General features: G+C 36.6%; 1 protein-coding gene across 3 annotated transcripts in view; it reads left to right on the forward strand.

Moving 5' to 3' along the window:
• side-VII (sidestep VII transmembrane protein) overlaps positions 1-11,361 on the forward strand; it is a 716,396-nt gene extending 705,035 nt beyond the window's left edge. For all 3 annotated transcript variants that reach the window (XM_083119006.1, XM_083119007.1, XM_083119008.1), the window contains one exon: positions 10,346-11,361. The gene's annotated coding sequence lies outside the window, so the exon portion shown is untranslated. The remainder of the gene's footprint in view (positions 1-10,345) is intronic.
• The last annotated feature ends 8,524 nt before the right edge of the window (positions 11,362-19,885 follow it).

The following is a 19,885-nucleotide window of genomic DNA, read 5'->3' on the forward strand; positions in this document are numbered from 1 at the left end:
GTAGCTCGAAACTGATTGCATGAGGCACCTGAATTATGATTAATTTTATCCAACATCATCAAGTTACTGTTGTTTGCGTCATATTTAATTAATGTCGCGTCAACAAGTTTTTTTTGTTTAATGAAATCGATTCCACACTGCAGACAGTATGTCCTGGTACGATCGCGATAAGCAATAAACAATAAAACATTGTTCTCTTATACCTTATCAATAAATCGATATTGTTATTTTGAAACATTAGAAATGTGCAAATCGTGTAAAACAAATTGAGGGATAGGCTTCACGTATATTCACATATATTTTTATGTTTAAGGTCCCGTTAGACTCTGCAGACTACTGCGCACGCAGATTGAAGTATATTCCTGGGCGGTAGCGTATCAAGCTATGACGCTAGAGGTTTCGGGTTAATTTCTTGAACGTCGACCATTGTGGTGGAGTGGTTATCACAACGCGCCACGACACAAGAAGTTCCGGGTTCTAATGCAGGCCTGGGTGTTTTTTTATAAGTGTCTCTTCGTCGATTTTATCATATTATCGCTCATCCCCATTCGCGATTAGATAAAAGTGGCAGAAAAGCGAAGTAAAAATAAATAAAATTAGATTACTGAGTGAATTGTGTTCTCATCATACATTTAATCAGTTCATCATTGATCCTCATCGTCGCGATTATTGTAACAAAAGGTAGAAAACAGACGTAAAATAGTAATCGATTCCCAGTATACTTATCTGTATGTAAGTACATTTACTTACTTAGAAGTAGTTATCGAGCTACAGTAACTTGATTGGAAAAAATCATTTGATCTACAGTAACTTCAAAGAACATGAGTTACACTAACACAGTTAAAGAAAGGTAAAGAACTACAATAATGTAATTGTAAGAATAATCGACCCCCAGAAATGTAGTTGAAAAAGTAATCGAGCTACAGTAATTTAGTTATAAAATTAAACGAACTACAGTAATTTGATTGTAAAAGTAATAGAGCTACAAAAACGTAGTTGTAAAAATAATAGAGCTACAAAAACGACTGGAAAATTAATCGATCCACAGAACCTTAGTAGACGAACTACAGTAATTTAGCTGTAAAAGTAATCGAGCTACAGTAAATTAGTTGTCAAAGTAAACGAACTAAAATTAACCACTGGTCTGACTTGGCTCTCAAGTTATTCGATTATGTTATTCTGCAACAGGAGAAAAAAAAAGAAATATAGTAAAGAATTTTGAGAGACTGTATTTATGTTACCATATTTTTCATGTTTGATGCCAGTTGCATGAGACCAATCTGGACATTCAACAAGTAGCTTCTGAGGCTGAGTGGTTAGCGTAACCTGCTACGAAGGCAGGGATCTTAGATTTGATTTCTCAGTTAAGTCAATTTGACTTCGGTTTGGGAGCATATTTGGTGGTCGTTCATCTATCCACCATTAGTCTCTATAGTTACGATTAGCTCAAATAAGAAGAAAAGCGACGGTAAATAAGAAATAGAAAAATTTTCATTACGAACAAATCATGCTTTAATCCAAATACTTGTAAAATCCACTTTCTTCGTAACATTTAGATTTTTTCTTATGAATGCATTATACCAGGTGTCCCAGAAAAGACTGACTACTTAATACCTTCGGTTACCTTTCTTGTGCCAGCCTGTACTTTCATCTTGAACGTCACCATTCCTAAGATAGAACTATGATAGTGCAGATTGCAAAAAAGTTAATTGTCACCTCTAAACAAAATGGCCTGTCCGAAGTAACTTCGTTAACACACCACGGGCAGACGGAACGTGAGGATGCCAATGGGACGGGGGGTAGAGGGTTGACAGATTCTTGGTCCACCAATCCACCCCCTCCACCTCCAAAGAAAGAAAGAGAAATGTATTTAGCATGGTATTTTGTGGTCCCACTTCAGATAATATATCTTCTTTGATTCCCACACATTTAATTCTGGCTCTTGTCACTACAGAGGCGTGGAGGTAAATAGGTGTGGGTAAGCTTAGTGACCCAGTAGCAGGATCGTAACACAGAATGTGGGTGAGAAAAATCAGCTAACAGGAACTAAATTGGGAAAATTTAAAATTCAGGATCTGTGTGAGGAATTTGGGCTTGCAGAATATTTTGTTTGTGTGTGTGGGCGTTCTTCCAACAAATTGCATTTCTTCTAAAGTAACACCTTGGGAAGAGCCCTTGATGTTTTGGTCACTAGCGAGAAAGGAGGGCATTACACGTACCTCTACCGCAAAGATGTTAAATTCATCAACCTCCCCTCCCCTTCGTTCCCTCAGACTCAAAGTACCACTCGAAAGTTGCCCGGATGTGTTCTTTCAGCGCTTCGAAACTCACCAATGCAACGGGCGAAGGAACTGCAAACTGGATTTCGAATTCTCTTGGACAAGAGTTTTCGGTGTCATTGCTAAGAGAGAAGTTGTGGTTGGGGAAACGTTTGGAAACTCTGCGGCACGTTTCCCCCAAGTAAAAACCAAAATGGCATCAAGGAAAGTGGATCTCGGTTTTTAGCTCAGGGAAAGGAAAGCGACTTGTTTAAATAAAGATACCACTCGCTCCCTCAAACTGAAGTTTAATAATTTATCTCATACTTTGTGTTAACGTTCTTTGAATTTTACTTAATAAGCCCTTCACTTTCCAATAAATGTGTATCCAACAGCTTCTCAGTTTTAAACACATCATTCTCTGGTCCTTCTTTTGAAACACACCAATGTCGGATCTTTGATTTTAAATACACCAATCTCTGGTATTTCCTTTTGAAACATATAAATATCGGACTCTTGATTTTAAGCATATCAGTCTCTGGTCTTTCCTTTTGAAACATATCATTGTCGCATCTTTGATTTAAAATATATCAATCTCAGATCCTTCGGTTTAAACATGTGTGTCTCGAATCATTGTTTTAAATGATTAAATGTAGAAAATATTGACTATAAAAATTAAAATACAAACGCTTCAATTTAGGCTACTTCCGTGGCAGAATCAAATGTAACGCGCTAAGAATCCAGAGATCCCACGTTCGAAATCTGGTCCACTATCAATTTATCAGTTTATCATTCATCGTCATTGTCGCGCTTTACCCAAGAGATAGTAAGGCGACGTAAAGTATAACGTAAATGAAAATAGAAGGACGTCAATTTCCGCCGACATCGAACTAACGCAAGGAAACATAACCATGTTCGTTTAAAATGGCCGTTACATAGTAAATTCATGTGACTTTAATGGTTCACTACTGAACTAAGCTGTACTTCATAATCATTATACTCTGTATTATATTTCTCTCTCTCTCTCTCTCTCTCTCTCTCTCTCTCGTCTGTTGGTGCTGTTCTGCACTCCTCTTTTCTGGCTTCGTGTCTCATTTCCGAGGTCTTTCTCTCTGTCCTCGACTGTCTGTCTCTCTCTCTCTCTCTTTCTCCTTGTCTTATTCTTTCTCTACGCTTCTCTCTGTGTATGCGTTTCTCTCTTCCTTTCCCTGCTCTTGTCTTTCTCTCTCTCTCTCTCTCTCTCTCTCTCTCTCTCTGTCTTTCAAATTGTAGTGTTAACAGTTGTGTCCCGTTTTTGTAAATTAACAGGCAGGCTGTTAAATTTTAACGGTAGCCTGCGAAACTTTGTCGCTCTTGTACGGCAACACCCTGTATACGGGAAAAGTTATGTACAAGTATGAAGAAGCCCGCCCATCACTTGGTAGAAGGAATTCTTGGATATTTCATAGCTTAATGGACAGGGAATCCTGTTCTGTTCTGGTGCACGATCTAGCTCGTGCGAGTAGTGCTTCCTTTGACAAGTCTGCTGAAGTTTCTCTGGAGATCAAAGAAAGATAAAGGACCGACAGGGGCTCTTCTAAGGGATTGACAAGAGAGCGATTTTCTCCCAAAGAAACACGGATGGATGGTTTCAGCTGCTTCAGACAAAACAAAACACTGTGAAAGACCTTGGAAGACATGCTTTGTGTGCAGGTGGATGTAGACCACTTGCTGCGTTTGGCTTCCTTCGATACCTTCGTGGCTGCAAGACAAGTTCTGTCCCATTCCGTATTCTCATCACTTTAATTTGGATTCTTGCATCCATCTATTTAGGTAATCTTTTGTTTTCCTGTGCATTTGCTTGCATCCATATATTTAATTAATATTTCATTTAACTGTTCATTTTCTTGCACCCATCTATTTAGTTAATATTTCATTTACCTGTCCATTTACTTGCACATAGTTAATGTTTAATTTATCTGTCCAATTGCTTGCACACATCTATTTAGTTAATGTTTCTTTTACCTGTCCATTTGCTTGCATCCGTCTATTTAGTTAATCTTTCATTTACTTGTTTATTTGCTTCCATCCGTCTATTTAGTTAAACTTCCATTTTACTTGTTCATTTGCTTCCATCCCTCTATTTAGTTGAACTTTCGTTTACTTGTTCATTTGCTTGCATACATCTATTTAGTTATTTTTTCGTTGATCTGTTTATGTACTTGTATCCACGATACGTGATAGCGTAGTGGTAACGTTGTCCTTGTAATCAAATGGTCTCGGGTGCTTTTTCTGGTGAAGTCACATTGCGCTATTGTTCGGTTCCTGCTTTATTTTTGCACGATGAAAATTGTGGAAACTTTCTAGTAGTTTACCATGTTTACAAATAAAATATTTTTAAATTTTTAAATTTTGAAGAATGCACATACGTATATATTTATGAAAATTGAATTAATGTTACGTACCTCCGCGTCTCTACTAGGAAGTAACCCCTCGCACCTAATATCGTGAGAAAGATACTCTGATAATCTCTAGAGGTAAATTAAACTCTATTGAACTTTTCTAAACTTCTTTACATTCCTGTTATACCGTTGCCATGGCTACAGCGCCTTGAATAACGTAGTGTGGAAAACGGCACAGTTCTGCGCGCTCTGGCTGGTTCCACTCGAAAATGATCCGCTAGAGGCGCTGGTGTTAAACCCGGTGCTTGGTATTCGTCTGCTTATAATGGAAGTAAATGGAGTTTTCGCTGCAATGTCTGATTCTTTTACATGAAGCATTTATATGAATGCGATAATTGCTATGATATTTAGTACAGTGGTCGCGAAGATATTAACGAACATTCTAGACAGTCGAGCACGTCCTGTTATCGTCATACTTTCGTTAATAATACGGGAGAAAAAATACGCGTGGAATGCTCTTGGCAACTAAATTTTTGTGTATGAATTAGGTTCATTATTATTAACATCATCATCATCATTTCTTTTAAAGATATACACACTGAAGCATTTGTATTTTGGATATCTACTGTCTCTTTTCTTCCGCTTTAAACTAATCGCAGCGATGATGATAATGATGATTCCATGAAACGACAAGAGGAACCCCACAAAACTTTCTTAGTGCCATCGACATGAGTGTAAGGAAACTTTCAAACCAATGAGACAAGCGACACGGGATGTTCACACTGTCACGCTAGTGACACACACTTCGAGACTGTAAAATAGCATTCATTGCACATGAGGGTCCAAACAGCAAACGACACGTTCATATGGCGTATTCGCGTGCTACTTGTTACTCTTCGGTCGGAAAGCCCCTTAAAGGAAGGGTGCTGAGACCGAAGCGACGTGCTACAGGGAGAATTCCCAACCAAGTGACAAGCAACATGGTGCCTTCAGTCTATTGGCAAGCGTTCGCTGCTAATTGTGCGAACAACAGATAGGCGACACGAAAAACCGCACATTACAACAACAGATCTAGGCGACACGATAAGTCACACGTGTCGCTTTGTCGCTTGCGCTTCGCTCAAACTGGGCCATTTCCTCAATAGCTTGAAACATGTTGCCGTGGTTTGTTGTTCGCGCATGCGCGATGCAATGAGTGTCTTGCTTTAGGGAGATTGCGCACCAAAGCGACAAGGGGCACGCGACACTTATCGCTTGATGATTTCACCAACCGAATGCTGACCTGTGCTTCCCGTCATGCCGCTACGATGTGAAATGTTGCCCTTGATTGGCTCGTTTCCAAGCAACATGTGTCGCTTCTGTGTGAAAGTTGCCTTGGACCGAAGGACCCGTGTCGCTTTGGTGTGAAATCCTCGTATCGTTTGTCGCGTGTCGCTTTGGTGTAAAATCTCCTTGAGGAAACGGTGCAGTCAGAGCTTGTGTCCCTACGGTTCGAAAGGCTGCATTGATTACGGACTGCTCGCTTCCAAGCGACACTTGTGGTTTGTCGCCTCGGTTAGAAATATCTCTCAGGATACTATTTATATTCTAGTAACATAGAAAAATAAACTCTAGTACACAATCCAACACCTGACGTCCGGAATCACTTTGCGATGTTTCTTCTTGTGTTACGCATGCTATTTATTTATTAATTTTATTTTACTTTTCTTTCCAAATTAATGTCATTTCGTGACTGCAAATCACTCCACAAATATAACTGTTTCCATCAATTCACGTACCGCCTTTCAAGACAAACAAATCTACATATATTCAAAAAACTAACAACGCCGCATTACTTTCATAAGAAAATTAGCACCGACATTGATCGCACTGCCATCTATGTTTCTCATCCGTCTGGGGAACTAGTTTCTTGGGTCGTTTTCCACACTACGTTATTCAAGGCGCTGTACCATGGCTATTGCCCAACTGTTGACAAGTTCATTATTCGTAAATCACGTTGCCAGGTTGACATCTACAGGTTAGTCTATCCACTTGTCTTTCTGATACTGGTTGTCTGTGACACACTAAACAGTTAAAAAATAAAAGATGAACGAACTTAAAATTCCAAAGATAAGTAATATACAACTGTAATATAATAATCAGGCCATCAGAATAAGGAATAAAAGAAAACAAAAGGTTCACATGCAAGAATGAGAGCCTAACCTACAGGGTTGAGTTTAAAAACACCCATACACCCCCACACACACCACATACACAGACAGAAAATTGGTATTAAAATACTAATGTGTTTCAATGTTAACACAAATCCCCGTGGTGCAAACAACCCCTTTTAGCGCTCTAACCGTTAGCTCACATCAACGTTAAGCACATTGAAATTGAGTCTACTGTTATTGACTAGTAGAAAATGTTTTAACTGGACTATAAAAAAATGTATTGGACATGCATAACGGAGACAATGAGTTTCAAAGGCGGGAAGTGGGAACTGTGGAAGATTTTTTTAAAAAAATGTTGATAAGAACGAATGGAGAGAGAAGCAAGAAAAGACAAATATACGCATACAAACACAGAGAGAGACATAGAAATAATCACACACAGACACATGAAGACCGAGAGAGGAAGGGGTAGGTTGTGCGCGTGTGTCATGTTTATCTATATGAGAATAAAGTGTGCTTAAAACAAACTTTTGTCATATGTGGACAAATATTGACAAATGGGAACTGCAGTCTAACATTAAAACGCTCCTTCCAGATTTAATTAAGAAATGTGCTCTGAACGAATGGTTACAACCTGTTAATTTAGAGAAGTAAGAAGTTTACCAGTGCAGGACAAAGGGATTCATAAAATAAGAAAATATAAGTCTTTCTCTGTTTCACTTTCATTTGCAAATAAGTGCTGTCCGCTCTGTAAAGATTGTGTTGCATGTTGAGGTTCTTAATTGCCTGTATTTAGTCTCCACATGAAGTATTTTTATGTTTTTCACTGATATTAGTAGCGGAAAAAAGTTGAAAAGTTTGAGAAATGTGCGATCACGTACAAGTGAATAAAATGGACGAGAAAAAGACCGGATGTTCACGAAAACTCTCTCTGGAGTAGTTCCACGAAGTACGAGAAGAAATGGAGGAAAGATAGACAATAACAGACGCAACTACACAGAAAGAAAGAGAGGGGGCGAGAGAGAAATGCACAAAGGGACAGACAAATTCACACAGGAAGAAATGAGAGACAAGGAGAATACACACATAGAGAGAGAAACAGAATCACAAACACAGAAAGAGAGAGAGGGAGGAAAGATAATCACACACACACAAAGATATATACCTATACCGGGTGGGCCATAAGTCAGTTGTCAAAAATGCATTTGGTGCAATAACAACAAACACAAACACCACACAACAAACAATCAATGTCACACAGAACCTCACACGAGACTCCAATAACTGCTAGTGTTGACACACTAGTCAAGTTCACAATTGACTTCCACTGCGCTAGGCAAAACAAAGTCTGACAATTGCTAGTGACAACTGACTTATGGCCCACTCTGTGTATATATATATAGAGAGAGAACCACACACACATATAAACGGAAAAAGAGAGAGAAAGAAAGAAAGAAAAGAGGGAAGGAGATGGAGGGAGGGGAGAGAGAGAATTAAACACAAAGAGATAAAGAGAAAGAAATGAATCACATACACACATTAAGAGAGAGGGAAAGAGAAAGAAGAGACAGGAAAACTCACACTGCCGCAGGCACAGACGTAGAGATATTTACGAGAGATAGAGAGAGAGAGATGCAGATTTAGAGACGAGAACAGAAACAAAGTAGAGGCAGATAGGAACTAAAGAAGAGAAAAGTAAAGGACAGATACAATGATAGAGAAACTGAAAGAGAGAGAGAAAAATGAAGTCGTCACACGCACAAAAACACATCCCTCGCACGGGCCCCACACAGTAGGACAAGAAAGAGAGAGAAGCCTGAAAAGAGAGACGAAACAGAGAGAGAGTGAGTGGCAATAGCGGTAAGATTGGAAGCTGTGTAGGACGGCAATTAAGAAACCCGTTATTGAACATTACGTCCCGGCGTAAGAACCGGGATGCAACATCTGACCTCAGCGAGGGATCGGAAACTAGCGGCAAACTCGTAATAACGAGAGGACGGCGGAAGGTTCTTTCGGTTTACGAGAGTGCTTCACGCCACTTTACGACGGCTAGCGCCAAGGCGAGAGGGTTTCTTTTAAGGTTCCTTTGATCTGAGAGTACAGCGGGGAAGGCCCATTTAAGGATATGTAATGGAATATCTTATTTTGTTGGGAGCACCGCGCGCGCTCCATTTTCGCCGCGTCAGAAAGGAAAGGTGGGGACTGCGCGTCTCCTTCCAAATCTTCTTACGGATTCTGATGGGTACGAAGCCAGACGGAAGCGAAATCAAAGGCGGCACGTCAAAGCGGAACTGACTGACAGCCTTAAATGAGCACAATTTTACGGGAATTGAACTACCGTGAACACGGCATGCTTTATAGGGATGTTATGTACAGTCACCCGCAATAAAAATGAGGCACCCAGATCCTGAAATGTTCGATTCCTTGTATGACGTTGTGTGTTGCCCATCTCTACGGCGAGAGCTGAAGTTTCTATTGGAGACTTGTTCATCGCTGTAGAGTTAGGCGTGCTGGGAAGCGAGTGTTGCAGGATCTAGGCGTCGCATTTTTTATGCGGGTGACTGTACCTTTTTTCCTTTACCGGAACTTGAACTACCTTCGCTGTCTTTCTTTGGCAGGAAATATGTTACAGGTAACACAAAGATAAAAAGTAAAGCTGGTCAAATTTATGAGACGATGGCTACACTGGAGTTGCGAGTTCGATTTCTGTAATGAATCATGAATTCAATCGCAGCCGCAAGGGAGGAGATTGGTATATTTCCCAAAGCTTAAGGGGAAAAGTTGGAAAAAGGATATATGAATTCATAAATCGTCAAAAATCTGAAATAGAAGGAAATCCAGAAGGAAGTCCAGATCCAGACCATCCATTAAAAAGGAAGTCCAGATCCAGATCTGTCCATTAAGAAGGAAGCTCACGTAGGAAATCCAGAAGGAAGTCCAGATCCAAATCTGTGGTTTCGTTTCCACAAAGAACCCTACCCTGTAGATATTCTAGCTCAGGTTTAAGATTAAGATTCATGCACCTTGCACCAAATAGAGGGAGCATAAATAAATGGTTGGATGGTAAAAGCGACCGGACTGTGGTGCTGATCACGTCAACTTCACTGTAGCCAATGTCGTTAATGTTTAGAGCTCTGCCTCTACATCTTCTAATGGCGCTGTATAATTCACAGAGGATGGTTTTGTATTGCGCCCCTCCCTTCCCACTTGATAACATATCATTTCAGAGCATGTAATCATAAACATATTATTTTCTTGCATTCTGTCATTCATGGTGTAGCAAAAGGGTTGCAAAGCAATGCTTACACTCGACTAAAATAACCTCTCTCCGCACAAAACTTGCATTGTCAAGCCATTTGTCTTATAATCCAATACCAAATGTGATGTCTCTCGCACGCATGGCGTGTGAGGTAATAAAAATTTGAAATGCACTATTATAATTCCATTGTTATATTCCTCGTATTGAAGTACACAGTATTAAATGTATATTTTCTAAATCTGTTATAACAAGTACGTTCAAACTAAGATTCATATTATCCTCTTCTCTTTCCAGGTGGGCATTTATTGAGGCGAAACCAACTACATCAGAATCTACAAGTCGACGCAACCTGAAACTTGATATTCTTCCAAAAACAGAGATCTTTCTTTCCTTGACATAGAAGGACAATAAAATACGGGATAATTAAATTCGAACCGTGACTACAGTCAGTTTCTCCTTAATCGTTGCATTAGTCTTTATAATCTATACTTCCAGTATTTTTCCAAAAAAATATTCGTACAAATTAATACTATTTGGTCTTATTTTATTTGTTGGTTTTAATCAATTATACGTTTAAATAATATTAATTTTATATTTTTGGAAATTTAACTTGATCAACTTATTACTAATTCAAGTAACGTAGTCAATATTATTCTGTTTTGATTTGCAGACATTCAAATACGTTTATAATTTGAATATCAGTTCAAGGGAATACGGATTCGATTTTCCGGTTCTAGAATTTAATTTTTTTTGCTGGAGTTGTAAATAATATCAAAATTTCATAAACAGCTTACGGTAGCTGAGTTAACCAAATACAGTTTGCTTAATCGTTATTATTTAACAGTGAAAGTTGACAGAAGAAAAATGATTCAAGCGGTTAAGAACACCTTCTACTTCAAATTGTAATCTGTGCTTTATCTACCAATACTCAATAATGTGAAAGATACTCCGTATGACAAAGAAATCAGTGAAATTCTTCTGAAGGGAAAATTCAGAAAACAAACATTTGTTACCTATACGTGAAAATCATACATAATACGTGTAAAACCACTAAGATTTAGTGGGAATTTTATAACTTTCCATGTAATAAGGCACTATGTCTTCACCAGAAGTCATGTGATTGTGTATTTTAAGAAAAAAAAAACGGTAAGTCCTTCTCTGTAAGACACTGTTGATTGAAAACATTCAGTTTTTCTCGAAAGTTACACCTCAAATTAATTGTGTGGTTATAAAAGGTGCTATTTTGCGACATGTGTATTTTAATATTTTGTACTTCCTGTTCAAATTATAATAAAAACGTTTTATGATCATTCATTATTATCTATGGTTGATTTATTTGTGCTTTGACTTACTGTTTACCTCCAATTGATTTCATTTATGTCTTCCAATCCTTTGTTACGAGGGGCTGTCAAAATGTAGGTTCTGTTCTTGCCAGCATTCCTCAAGTATGACTATACATCTCTCAGGATACTACAGGTAGGATTCTTGTAGAGGTGTGCAGTTTGGTGACTGCTAGAATGACGTCAATGTTGCTTGTTTATGTTCAAACAGGTGTTCTCCGAGAAGTATGGAGGATGGCGGCAAATCTAATCCCATCCCAAGCACATTTATCTGGGTTAATTACGAGTAGAACCTGTTGGACCGTAAGGTAAGGCATGTAGCAATTATGACTGACCCAAAGATGTTCATTTATTTCATTTATTATGTTTTGTTTAATTTTGTGTTTAATACGCACGATGATATATCTATGTTATCAATTTCTGTTTTGTTATATTTTGGAAAACGTTGTTGCATTAATATGATATATAATTAATTATTATCACATTGTTGATAATGTAAAATTACGATGTATACATTTCTATATACATTTTTGACCATAGAAACGATAAAGAAACAAAACACAGTAGAAATTTTAAATAGTGACGTCCGAGTTTCATTGAAGTTATAAAAATCCTAATTGCTATTTCGTAAAGTGAATACTAGGATGCTTCGTTGAAGTTCAAGTAAAAGACTTGCTTCAATAATTTGGCGCCTACAGCCAGGATTCAAGAAAAAAGGGCAATCTTCTGATGCGTGGTGTGAAGTATGCGCAATGGTAGTTATAGACTTTTACATTTTATTTTGTCTTGGATGTGCAATTTGTTGAACATGTTGCGAAGACAAAATTGGCGACCCTAAATATTTTATTTCTTAAGTTTATTATTATTCTGTACAATCATGGCAGATAAATCTACGGAAACGAAGCCTAGACATTCACGTAGGCTAAAATCTAATGTTGCATATGAAGAACCTACTTAAATACTAGTAATTCTCACGATGGGGACATTTGTGATATACAGTCAGGTAAGATTGAAGGAGTGGCGTGTTGTGATAAACTTGATAATGACCTGAGGTATGTGCAATGTTTTGATTGTCATTCGTGGTATCATGTTTGAAGCTTTCCGTCACACACTGGACAATTTATTCTACCACTAAGGAAAAATACTGTTGTAACAAATGTGATTCCAGTTACGATCTTTACCAATTGCCAGTGTATTTGGAAAGTATAAATCCTAATTTAAATGACATACTAAACAGCATTAGAAGCATACAATTAGCTGTTGTAAATTCTAGTCAGGAACTTAAGACTCAGTTTGAAATGTATAATCAGGAACTTAAACAGTCTAATCAGGAACTTAAGACTCAGTTTGAACAGTCTAATCAGGAACTTAAGACTTAGAGTGAACAGTCTAATCAGGAACTTAAGAGTCAGTTTAAACAGTCTAATCAAGAACTCCGATCAGAATTTAATTTGTCTAATGAAAATATTCAGGTTAAACTTAACGTTATATCTTGAAAACAAGCTGAATTATCTAGTGCACATACACAGTTATCTTCACAGCTTGATATTAAATTTGAAGCTGTTAATGATGATATTAATCATGTTAACAATCTGCTCAATATTTTAATGTCTCAATTTAAGGACAAAATAGATGCGGTTAGTATTGCGTGTTTACAATCAACTACACGTCTTGAATCTGTGTTTGATAATAAATGTCGTAATGTTGATGAAAAACTATCTGAATTTGAAAATGTGCAAGAATCACTTTAAGAACACCAACGTTTATATAATCTCAATTCAAATTATAATGACTGCTCTGCTAATATAGTTGATCTTAGTATGTCTAGAGTTACTATTTTAGGAAGTAAAAGCGATGTTAATGCTGATGTACATAAGCATATTTCTCATTGTACAGAAAAGTTCCAACAGTTTAATTCCCATATTGAAGGTATAGAATAAAATATCAAAAGGCGTCAAGCTGATAGCAAGGATTTAACAGTCAAAGTTAGTTCTAACGATAATTATGAAGGTAGCGTAGCCCTTGCACATAATTCCTCTGCTCGGAATTATCTTGTTACAAATAGTAATAGTAGAACAAAATCAATTGTTCTGGATAGTAAAAAAGTAAAAGTAAAAGTAAAGTGCTCCCCTGTGCATAGCACCACGCCATGAAGGCGTATAGGGGGTGTGTGGGTAACGCCCCACACTTTCTTGATCCGGTCGTGAGTGCGGGTGATGTGATCAGCATCACGCCCCTGACCGCCTTTACCCCCCCCCCAGGGTTTCCCCCAGGTACCCATGTTATTCGACACTGGGTGGGCGCCGGGATCGCTTCCAACGTTAGAAATGTTCCCGGATTTGAACCTGCCGGGGATCGAACCCGGGACCTTTAGCATGGTGGTCAGACGCGTTACCGATAGTACAGAATCTAATACATGTCGGAATGGAAGAAGTCAGTGTGATGTTGTACTCAGTACTTCGTCTAGTGACAATTTCCGGTAAGAAGAATGTTACTAACACTCGTGCTCGTAAACATGTCTGTTGGAAGCACAAGTATAATAAATCTGTAAGATCTAGCTCTGAAGAAACTTCTGTAAAGAAATTCCGAAGTGACGACGCAGAAGGTCCGTTCCAAAAACGAGAGTTGTTTGCTGAGAAATATAATTACACTGATGCTTGCTATCAACTGTTTGGTACAAATGCACATTCTACTTCTAGTTCTGTGTTTACTATAAATAATGACAATGTTAGTAATGTACATAATAATTACATTGTCATCTGGATCAAAGCTTTAATTCTCCATGTAGGCTATGTGGTGTGATTTTAACCAACAAATATCGGAACCTAACCCACAAAATGATTGTGTTAGTAATAGCTATCTATCGTGATGCAAGTGTACCATGTTCAGTTTCGAACAATCACGATGATCCTCATTCTTCTGTACATGGTTCGAGATTGCATAACTGTAGTAACACAGGGTTAAATGGAGCAAAGCATATTTGCTGTAATCGACCATATAATTTGAGAGAAAGAAATGATCATCCTATAACTAGAAATATATGCAATGGAGATGGAAATGTAAGAAGTGGACGTTTAAAATTAAATGAATTATCTCAATTTCCTAAGTTCTCTGGCAAGATAGAGCAACAATCAGCGACGGAATATATTGAACAGTTGGATAACATATTAAATGTTGTAGGAGTGCCAACAGAAATGAAACTGCAAAGTATTCAACAATGCTTCATTGGGAGAGCTGGTTATTGGTTTCGTACTCATAAATATTACTTTATTTCCTATGACCAGTTTGTACAAGAATTCATCAATCAGTTTGTTTCTTCGGAAGTTATTCAATCACAGCTGTCCGTATTGAGAAATCGCAAATACGATCCCAGTGTACATGGCAGTTTAGAGACTTTTGCTTTAAAAACGCACTCCAGTTATTGCAATTTGGTTGAATATCCTCAACATATAGATGTTGTGCAGTTAATACTTACCTGATAACATTGCCAATCACATTACCTGTCACAAAATTCGTTCAGTAGATCAACTGACTAGCATGTTAAGAAGGTTACATGTAATAAAATTTAGTAGAAAGGAGCTTGTTGCTCTTGCTAACAAAGACAACGAACGTGAAAATATTCCAAAGGTTTTTAAGAACTCTGAACAAAATAAAGGCCAGTTAAATGTCTGGCAAGTTAATGTTCGACGCTCGAAGACCACTAGTGTTTGTACTCAGACTCCAACTAGTAGTGAGTTAGAAGCCAATGCTGTTATCAATGAAGGTTACGAAAATCGGCGGGGAAATAATCTTCGAGGTCGATAGTTCAACAATTTCAGGCGAACCTCTAATAATTATGGATATCATGGAAATTTTACTGCACGAAACAATTATAAAGGTTTGAGATCTAGAGACGGAGGATAATTCCGAAAAAATTACATTCAAGATAATTATCGTTCAGCTACAGGACAATTTAATGATGAAAATTTGCTCAATCAATCGCGATTCTATTACAGGAATGAAAATCGCAGTGCTAATAATAATAATACAATGATGCCATATCAGAGTTTTCCTGCAAATTCAAATTCATTAAATTATCAACCTGAAGCAGCAGGTTTCGTATCACAAATTAATTCTGATTCTACAAGAATGGCAAATCGTGAACAAAACACTTAGCGAATAGATCAAGTACAAGGATCGATACAGCAACAAATTCCTAACTCTGCATCTTTAAATTAGTTGAGCAGAAGGAAGTGCCTCAGTCCCTGTGCTGTCCTGTTAAGAGGTAACGTTCAATTGATAATAGTGTTAGTGAAGAAGGTCATATTAATGTTGTAAATAATGCGAGTTCATCTTTCAAAACGTTTGAAATAAACTTTCTGTTAGAATGGTTCGACGATGAACCCGACTGGACTTTTAATGATGATGGTGTTCCTATTCCTGTAACGGAAGTTCCAATCATACATGGAGTCATATGTAAACTACCTATTACTTGTATAATAGACTCTGGAAGTCAAGCAAATGTTTTAAATAACGAAGTTTGGTGTAAAATAGCATCATTGATTGGTAATCTTAGATTAGACGTTGTTGCATTAATATTATGTATAATTAATTATTATCACATTGTTGATAATGTAAAATTACGATGTATACATTTCTATATACATTTTTGACCATAGCAACGATAAAGAAACAAAACACAGTGGATAAATAAGTGATAAAATATATGGAAATTTTAAATAGTGACGTCCGAGTTTCATTGAAGTTATAAAAATCCTAATTGCTATTTCGTAAAGTGAATACTAGGATGCTTCGTTGAAGTTCAAGTAAAAGGCTTGCTTCACAATCCATGCACGGAGAATGATGAAACCAAATTTTGTGCTGATGTAGCTTCTCTAATTACGGATGATCGGCTGAGCCTCACGCAATATCCAGCTTTCTTAGAGGAACTTTCGGTGTAGCGCGTGACGTTGCCAGTAGGTTGATTTCTATTTATTTTCAACTACAGGCCAATTACGGATTAAGCAATATGAGCTTGGAGTTACTCTTTTCAAACGTAATGGGATTTGATTGTAATTATAGGTTCTATTCTGTGTGTTTTATTACGTTTGTTGAGTTTGAGTTTTGTTTGAAGTCCACTTTCATGAACAGATAGGTTAATCGGGACTGGACCTACAGTTTAAAGTGGATTCAAACCACTGTGTGCCTCCACCGGATATTGAACTCAGAATGAATTACGTGTGGGAGTTTGTAAAGGATATGTATTTGTAATGTTTCAGGCGTGTAAAACTTGCATATTGCAAGAATGATGTTTTAGTATTTGTTGATACGTTCACACACACACACGCGCAACCTCCAGATGCCATAATGTGTCTGAGCATGAAATGTGAATGGAATATTTCTAAACATTACTAATGCAATTATAGGATGTATATTACTCCCTCCTGACAATGGGTATTTGTTCTTCGTTATCTAAGTGTTTCAATGCACCCACTCTATCTGAAGGTAAATCTTCCAAAATGTTGACATGACACTGTTCTCGGAGATATTCCAGGTTACTCTTTACTATTTATGTTTACGAAAGTAGACACTGATTATTTTGATGGCAATAATATTTTTTAGTGTTGGCAATCTAGACAAACTTTAACCTGATTACACTGAACAAGTCGCCATGAGGATCGAACTATCTTCATCACACGGCAATTCGCATTTCTCCGCGTGTTGAAGCCGTTGGGCTCGGTGGTCTTGTGGGGTAGTTGGGAAAGTGCTGTCCTGTTCGCTTTTCACCTCCTTCAGAACGATATATTGCAGGTTCAAATCCCTTCTCAATTTTTTCGTGCATGTGGTTCAAGCAATTTCTATTACTGAATTTGGAAATCAGTTTAGAAATAAATTACGTTTAGAATCTGTTAGTGTAACTAATGTAAATGTATATTTTTCCATTCTACATGTCTACATACATTACCTATTGCTGATATCTTAATGTATTTATTGAAACTAAAAACATATAACTAACTAACTAACTTTCTAGCCTTCTTAAACCCAATGGTTCATGGTTCAGGACTTTCATCTGTCACTATCCCGAGCAAGATCTATATACTCTTTTCCATTCCTACCAATTTCCTTTAGGTCCTTCTCAACATTATCCCTCCATCTTCGTCTTGGTCTTCCTACTGGTCTCTTACCATCAGGTTTCCCAACAAGAATCCTGTAAACTCTTCTTTCCTCTCCCATTCCTGCCACATGGCCCGCCCATTTAAGTCTTCTTCATTTAATCATTCTAATATTTATTTATTTATTTAATGTGTTTTAAAACTGCCGAGAACAGCTTTTCAGCCTTAATACAGCAGTATTACATGTTACAAGGTTACATATTACAAGGTTATTTAAAACCACAGTATTGGACAAGAGAGCATTTCAAAATATTTAGCAAACATAACCTAAAACTACAAGAATTTTAAAAATGCATTAAAGAATATACAATTGTTACATTTCAACTATAGAACCATAAACGATTTCTTAAATAATTGTCCTTATATATGAAGTTGAAATTGTTTTAACAGTATTATCAATATCTATCTCACGGTATTCGAATTATAACTGTTTATGAAATTCAGAACATACTTGTTATTTTTGTAGTTCTTATCAAGACATAATAATTCGCTATTTCCTCTCAAATTGTATGATTTCACCTTAAGCCATATCATACGAAAGAGTTGGTACCATATAATTTCCCTCCAAGATTCCTTCCATATAAGATATAATTCGTTTTTCAGCTCTGACATCAAGTCTGTCTATTTCTAGGTGATTCAGCAGGTTATCATACTCAAAATAGTATTTGAATTGCTTGAATTTGTAATATATAAATGTGATAAATCTGTTTTGTATTTTTTCTATTGATTGTTTCATCTTAGCACTACTTGCGTAATACCAAATCGGAATATTGTATTCCACTATAGGTCTTACAAAAGTTGTAAACATTAAAATTATAAATTGTAAGTTATTTGAACAACTCCACTTTTCTATAATAAAGGCACATTGCTTTCTTGCTTGATTTATGATGTGATTAATATAGTCTTCAAATTTTAAGCGTCTGTCCAAAATAATGACCAGATCTTTCATAGATTTCACATGTTTGATGATATTATTACTGATAAAATAATTTAAAATTTTGAAGTTTTCTTTCCCAGAGAATGTTTGCACAAATGATTTTAATGAATTTATGGTCAATTGGTTTGCATTAACCCAATCATCAACTGAGTTAATATCATCCTGAAATTTCTCATGAGAAATATTATTATCAATTTGTAAATATAATTTAATGTCGTCGGCGTATGCAAGATATTTTTCATGTTTTATAACATATTCGATATCATTCAAAAATATATTGAATAGTAAGGCCCTAAGGTCGACCCTTGAGGATCACCTCTTGACACATTAGCAGGGATGGAGAAACTAGACTTAAACTTCACTCTGAAAGTTCGCTGAGACAAGAAACTGTTCAACGAGGAACAGTACAAATGAGCACACCCATAGTTTGCCAGTTTAGTTAACAGAATTGAATGGTTGACACTGTCAAAAGCTTTGGAGAGGTCTAAGTAGATTACATCTGTTTGTTTACTATTGGCAAAAGACTGACTAAGGTCTGAGAGCAGTACTGATAAATTAGTATTCATAGATCTTCCAGAAACAAACCCATGCTGAGATTAACTTAAAATACATTTCATGTTAAAAGAAAAAAAAAGAAAAATTAACTGTTCAAATATCTTGCAGATATCTGGACATGAATAAAAATTTTGTAGTTCTAAATTATGTAACCTTCTTCACTCACCTGTCTCCTCATCCTTTATAGGTGTAAATATTTTCCTAAGCATCTTATTTTAAAATACTCTCAATTTATGTTCCTCTTTCAATGTAAGGGACCAAGTTTCGCATCCATATAATTCTACAGGCAAAATTACTGTTTTGATATTAAACGAGAAAACAAAAGTTTATGAAGAGAAAGTAACATGCATTTCCTGAATTAAGTCTGCTTTTTATTTCTTCTTTAATATAATTTTCATTTGTTATTATTACTCCTAAGTATTTCATTTCTTATTATTACTCCTAAGTATTTGAATTTGGAAACTGGTTCACACGAGTTGTTATCAATAATTAGATTTTGATTATTACCTAACACTTGGTTTCTGCCTGTAAGCATATATTTAGTTTTCTCTTTACTAACTTGCAAATCTATCTCTTTATCTGCTTTGAAAAATAGTTTAGCATTATTATTAATTATAGTTATATCATACCCTAATAAATCTACATCATCTGCATATGCTAACAACAGAGTCGCACCGTTTAATTTTAGTCCTTCGTTAGTTTCTTTTACCATCCTAACAGCATACTTTTATCATATTAACAAGCTTCTTAGGTATTCAAAACTCGACTAATATATTATATAATTTATCATTTTTTACCGAATCATATGTTTTTTTTAAATCAATGAATAATTTATGTACATTTTTATTAT

This window comes from Lepisma saccharinum, chromosome 3 (assembly GCF_977018435.1).
Source record: "Lepisma saccharinum chromosome 3, izLepSacc3.1, whole genome shotgun sequence".
Lineage (NCBI taxonomy): Eukaryota > Metazoa > Arthropoda > Insecta > Zygentoma > Lepismatidae > Lepisma > Lepisma saccharinum.